This window comes from Leopardus geoffroyi, chromosome E2 (assembly GCF_018350155.1).
Source record: "Leopardus geoffroyi isolate Oge1 chromosome E2, O.geoffroyi_Oge1_pat1.0, whole genome shotgun sequence".
NCBI lineage: Eukaryota > Metazoa > Chordata > Mammalia > Carnivora > Felidae > Leopardus > Leopardus geoffroyi.
In genome coordinates this window covers 16,344,194-16,350,557 of record NC_059335.1, presented here as the reverse complement: position 1 = coordinate 16,350,557, position 6,364 = coordinate 16,344,194, and the positions used below count along the sequence as shown (strand labels likewise).

Here is a 6,364-nt window from a genome sequence, read left to right as displayed (position 1 = left end):
CTGAAGGGTGGAGGAAGGACAGTTCTATGGACCCCTGCCCACCAGCGCAGCCCCCAGGTGCTGTTGTCAAGAAGCCCTGGAAGTGTGAGGCTCCTCCTGGGAGAGGAGCGCTCTAGTGGGGCTCGTCCAAAGGTACCAGTAAGCCAAGGAGCCCGAAGTTCATATTAATTTTGGCAGCTTCTTGCCTTATGCCCTAGCTCAGAAGCATGGAGATAAACTTTGGGAGGCTTGGTTTTCCTGGTGTCACTGTTCGACTCAGACCGGGCAGAGCAGAAGAAAGACTTGTGAGAGCTGCGGAAACAACAATGAAAGTGTCTTTCTTGGAGGAGGCAGAACTACTGTCTCCCAGATAGGAAAGGAACCCATGAGGAAACACTATGCCAGGGCAACTCATGATGCAGGTACAGTCTTTCACGGGTGCTGGGCTCCTGGGGGGGATTGTGGATGGGGACATCCTGGGGACTTCCAGCATCGAGGCTCACCAAGCTTTACTCCAGGTGCTACCCAAAGCAAGGTAATGGTCAACACCCCCATATGCCCAATTTTTCTGCAAGAATTGGGGGTATCCAATCTCTATCTTGGGACCAGAATAAGCTACATACCTGAATGGGTAGGAGGGAAAGGATTTCTCCCTTGATGACACTGGGGAGGAGGAGTTAGCAAAAGGGACAAAGAAGAAATGGTCCAGGTCATGGTGATTCCCAACCTTCATCACGGCACAAACAGAAACAAAATGAATATTTGTATGGCACACTGAGGCAGTATAAGCTAGGGTCTAGATTAAGCTGATATAACAAAGACTCCAAAACACAGTGATCTAAAAAATATATATCATATAATACATATGATATATTTTTTAAGTTTATTTTTTTAATGTTTACTTTTGAAAGAGAGAGAGAGAGAACCCGTACGAGTGGGGGAGGGGCAGAGAGAGAGGGAGACACAGAATCCAAAGCAGGCTCCAGGCTCTGAACTGTCAGCACAGAGCCCATCGCACGGCTCAAACTCACAACCATGAGATCATGACCTAAGCCGAAGTCTGATGCTCAACCGACTGAGCCACGCAGGTGCCCCCAAAGTTTATTTATTTTTGAGAAAGAGAAAACACAACCAGGCGAGGGGCAGAGAGAGAGGGAGAGGGAAAGAATCCCAAGCAGGCTCCGCACCATCAGCGTGGAGCCCAATGTGGGACTCAAACTCACAAACCATAAGATCATGACCTGAGCAGAAATCAAGAGTTGGATGCTTAAATATATATTTTCTTCCTCCCTCATATGAGAGTCTAGGTAAGAGCAGTCCACGACTGGTGGAATTGCTCTGCTTTTCCTAACCAAGTAATTTCCATCTTTGGGGCAAAAGGGGATGTTAAAATTCTCTATCTCCCAGCCAGTAGGGCAGAGGAAGGTCAGAGAAAGCAGGCACAGAAACGACAATCATCCCCTTTGCTTACATCTCATTGTCCAAGTAAATTTGGCTTGATAAAAATTTAAAACTACTGTGCACTAATGGACATCATCAAGAAAATGAAAAGATAACGTACAGAATGGGAGAAAATCTTTGCAAATCTTTTACAGACGATAGGATCTAGAATCCAATATATATAAAGAACTCTTTATGACCCAACAACAAAAAAGATAAATGACCCAGTTAAAATTTGGGCAAAGGACTTGAAAAGACATTTCTCCAAAAAATACAGGAAAAGTTGTTTAACATCATCAGTCATTAGGGAAATGCAAATCAAAACCACATGAGGTACCACTTCACATCCATTACTATGGCTGTAATTTTAAAAAGGAAAATAAGTGTTAGGGTATGGAGAAGCTGGAAACCTTGTACAGTGCTGCTGGGAATGCAAAATGCTTCAGCCACTGTAGAAAAACAGTTAGCAGGTCCTCAAAAAATTAAGCACAGAATAACCATATGAGCCAACAGTTCTCCTAGGTATATATCCCAAAGAACTGAACATGTACATGCATGTTCATAGCAGCACTACACTATTCACAATAGCCTAAAGGTGTAACTATCCCAAATCTCTACCAAAATATTAACAGATAAACAAAATGTGGCATATACATACAGTGGAGTATTATTCAACCATTAAAAAGGAGTACAGAAGTAACAGATAAGGCTTACATGAACGAACCTGCAAGCCATTATGCTAAAGAAGTCAGCTACAGAAGGTCACATATTATATGATTCCATCTATATGGAATATCCAAAATAGATAGATCACACTTTACGTGTTCCTTTTTTTTTTTTTTTTAACCTCCATGTATCTGTGCTCCTTCCACATTTTTTCTCGTAGTTGATTTTTAGTTTCATAGTGCTGTGGTTAGAAAAGATGCATGGTTTGACTTCAATGCTTTAAGTTTTTTGAGAATGTTTTGTGCATAATATGTGATATATTCTGGAGAATATTCCATGTGCATTTGACAAGAATGTGTATTCTGCTGTTTTAGGATGGAATGTTCTGAATATACATGTAGATCCATCTGGTCTAGTGTATCATTCAAAGCCATGGTTTCCTTTTTGATTTTCTGTTTAGATGATATGTCCATTGATGTAAGTGGGATGTCAAAGTCCCCTACCATTATTGTATTACTATCAATTATTTCCTTTATGTTTGTTATTATTTGTCTTATGTATTTGGGTGCGCTCATATTGGGTGCATAATTATTTACAATTTTTGTATCTTCTTGTTGGATTGTCCCCTTTATGATTATATAGTGTCCTTCTTTGTCTCTTGTTACATATAGTCTTTGTTTTAAATTCTATTTTGTCCAATATAAATAATGCTATCCTGGCTTTCTTTTGACATCCATTTACTCAGCACTGTTTTTTGATATATCATGTTCCTCTATGGACAGTCATCTAATGCCATTCATCACTTCTAACACTTGCATAGTAATTAATAGTATATATCTATTACGTTTTATTTATTCTTTTCTGGCTGAAGTGAAGGATACAACTCCTGGCTGCAACAAAGAACATTCCAGAGTGTATCCCCTTGCAGATCTGAACTAGTTTAGAATATTTACCCAGGAGTATTGCATCTGCTTTTTTGTTTTTTTGTTTTGTTTTTTTTTTTTCAACACAATTTTTGTAGGTACAACCAGCTTACTTTCTATAGTGGCTGCATCTGTTTACATTCTCACCGGCAGCACCTTTTTCTATGTCCTGGTAAAACTTGATAATATCTTCCTTGTTGTTTTTGTTTGTTTGTTTGTTTGTTTAGTTTGCATTATTATTGAGTACTGGTGAGTTGGAGCATATTTTCATATACTTCTAAGTCATTTGGACTCTATCAAATGTTGTTTCTTACCTTGTTTGTCTCCTTTCAAATATGTAAACAACTGCATTCATAAAAGTTTGGTTAAAATTTACTTGTAAATCTATCTGGGCTTAAGGTGTTTTCCTTTGAGGAACTGTTTGTATACCATTTCAACTTATCAGGTTTATTCAAATTTTCTGTTTCTTATGCCAATTTTGGTATTTTTTTAGAAATATATTCATTTGTCTAAGGTATAAAATTTGTAAATAGTCATTCATAAGATTCTTTTATTATTCTTCTAACTTCATTTGGTTTCTTATTAGTTTTCTTTTTTTAATAATTTATTTATTTTTAAATTTATATCCAAGTTAGTTAGCATATAGTGCAACAATTACATCAGGAGTAGATTCTTTAATGTCTCTTACCAATTTAGCCCATCCCCCCTCCCACAACCCCCCCCCAGCAACCCTCTGTTTGTTCTCCATATTTAAGAGTCTCTTATGTTTTGTCCCCCTTCCTGTTTTTATACTATTTTTGCTTCCCTTCCCTTATGTTCATCTGTTTTGTATCTTAAAGTCCTCATATGAGTGAAGTCATATGATATTTGTCTTTCCCTAATTTTGCTTAGCATAATACCCTCTAGTCCCATCCACATAGTTGCAAATGGCAAGATTTCATTCTTTTTGATTGCCGAGTAATACTCCATTTTATATATATACCACATCTTCTTTATCCATTCACCCATCAATGGACATTTGGGCTCTTTCCATACTTTGGCTATTGTTGATAGTGCTACTATAAACATTGGGGTGCATGTGCCCCTTTGAAACAGCATACCTGTATCCCTTGGATAAATACCTAGTAGTGCAATTGCTGGGTCATAGGGTAGTTCTATTTTTAATTTTTTAAGGAATTTCCATACTGTTTTCCAGAGTGGCTGCACCAGTTTGCATTCCCATCTTACTCATTTTCTTATTTGCATCTTTGTACTTTTTATCATCCTTGACAGAGGTTTATATAACTTATTGATCATTGATCTTTTAAAAACCTATCTCTTGGTTTGCTATTCCTTTCTCTTATTTCTTCTAATTCTCTATTGGTTTCTGCCCTTTATGTTTATAATTTAATTCTTTGTTTGAGTGTGCTCTGTCCCTACATTTTTGAGTTGTGGATTTAGATTTTTTTGTTTTTCTTTAAAAAAATTTTTTTTAATGTTTATTTTTGAGAGAGACAGAGACAGAGACAGAACACGAGCAGGAGGGGCAGAGAGAGAGGGAGACACAAAATCTGAAACAGGCTTCAGGCTCTGAGCTGTCAGCACAGAGCCCAACACAGGGCTCGAACAGCTTGGGAACAGTGAGATCATGACCAGAGCCAAAGTCAATCCCTTAACTGATTGAGCCACCCAGGTGCCCCTGCTGCATTTCCCTCTACTATATAAGTTGTGTCCTACAATTTAGCATTTAGTGTTTTCACTGTTACTCATTTCCACATTTTGGAACTTGAAAATGAAAATACAATGGTCCAAAATATTTGGGCTTCAGCAAAAAGCAGTTCTAAGTGCAAAGTTTATAGCAATATAGGTCTCCCTCAAGAAGCAAGAAAAAATCTCAAATAAACAATCTAACCTTACACCTCAAGGAGCTAGAAAAGATCAAAACCCAAAACTAGCAGAAGGAAGAAAATAATAAAGATTAAAGCAGAAATAAATGATTTAGAAATTTAAAAAACAATAGAACAGATCAATGAAACCAGGAGCTAGTTCTTTGAAAAGATCAACAAAATTAATAAACCTTTGGCCAGACACATTAAAAAAAAGAGAGAGGGGGAATGAAAATAAATAAAATCACTAATGAAAAAGGAGGAATAATGACCAACACTATAGAAATACAAACAATTACAAGAGAATATTATGAACAATTATATGCCAACAAATTGGACAATCTAGAAGAAATGGATAAGGTCCTAGAAACATATAACCTCCCAAAATTGGAGCAGGAAGAAATTGAAAATTTGAACAGACCAATTACCAGCAAAGAAATTGACTCAGTAATCAAAAAACTCCAACAAACAGATGTCCAGGACCAGCCAGCTTCACAGGGGAATTTTAGCAAACATTTAAAGAAGAGTTAATACCCATTCTTCTCAAAATATTCCAAAAAACAACAAACAAACGAAAACAAAAAATAGAAGAGAAAGGAAAACTTCCAAATTCATTATATGAGGCTAGCTTTATTCTGATACCAAAACCAGATGAAGACAACACCAAAAAAAGAAAACTACAGGCCAATATATCAATAAATATAGATGAAAAAATTCTCAACATTACACTAGCAAACCGAATCCAACAATATGTTAAAAAATCATTCACCACAATGGGGCGCCTGGGTGGCGCAGTCGGTAAAGCGTCCGACTTCAGCCAGGTCACGATCTCGCGGTCCGTGAGTTCGAGCCCCGCGTCGGGCTCTGGGCTGATGGCTCAGAGCCTGGAGCCTGTTTCCGATTCTGTGTCTCCCTCTCTCTCTGCCCCTCCCCCGTTCATGCTCTGTCTCTCTCTGTCTCTCTCTGTCCCAAAAATAAATAAACGTTGAAAAAAAAAATTAAAAAAAAAAATCATTCACCACAAGTAAGTGAGATTTATTCCCAGGATTCAAGGGTGGTTTAATACTCAGAAATCAATCATCATGATACCTCACATCAGTAAACTAGAATAAAAACCTTATGATCATTTCAATAGACACAGAAAAAGCATTTGACAAAGTACAACATCCATTAATGACTAAAAAAAAAAACCTCTAAAAAGGAGGTTTAGAGAGAACATACCTCAACATAATAAAGGCCTTATATGAGAAACCCACAGCAAATATCATATTCAACAGGGAAAAACTGCGCTTTTCCCGTAAGGTCAGGAACAAGACAAGGATATACTCTCTCACCACTTTTATTCAACATAGTACTGGAAGTCCTAGCCACAGCAATCAGACAACAAAAAGGAATTAAAGACATCCAGATTGGCAAGGAAGAAGTAAAAGTTTCACTATTTGCAGATGACATGATACTACATATAGAAAAACCTAAAGAGCCTCCCCCCGA

At 37.6% G+C, this 6,364-nt stretch overlaps 1 protein-coding gene across 1 annotated transcript in view; it reads left to right on the top strand.

Moving 5' to 3' along the window:
- LOC123578207 (zinc finger protein 569) overlaps positions 1-6,364 on the top strand; it is a 322,725-nt gene that overhangs the window by 73,991 nt on the left and 242,370 nt on the right. The gene's annotated exons all lie outside the window — the stretch shown is intronic.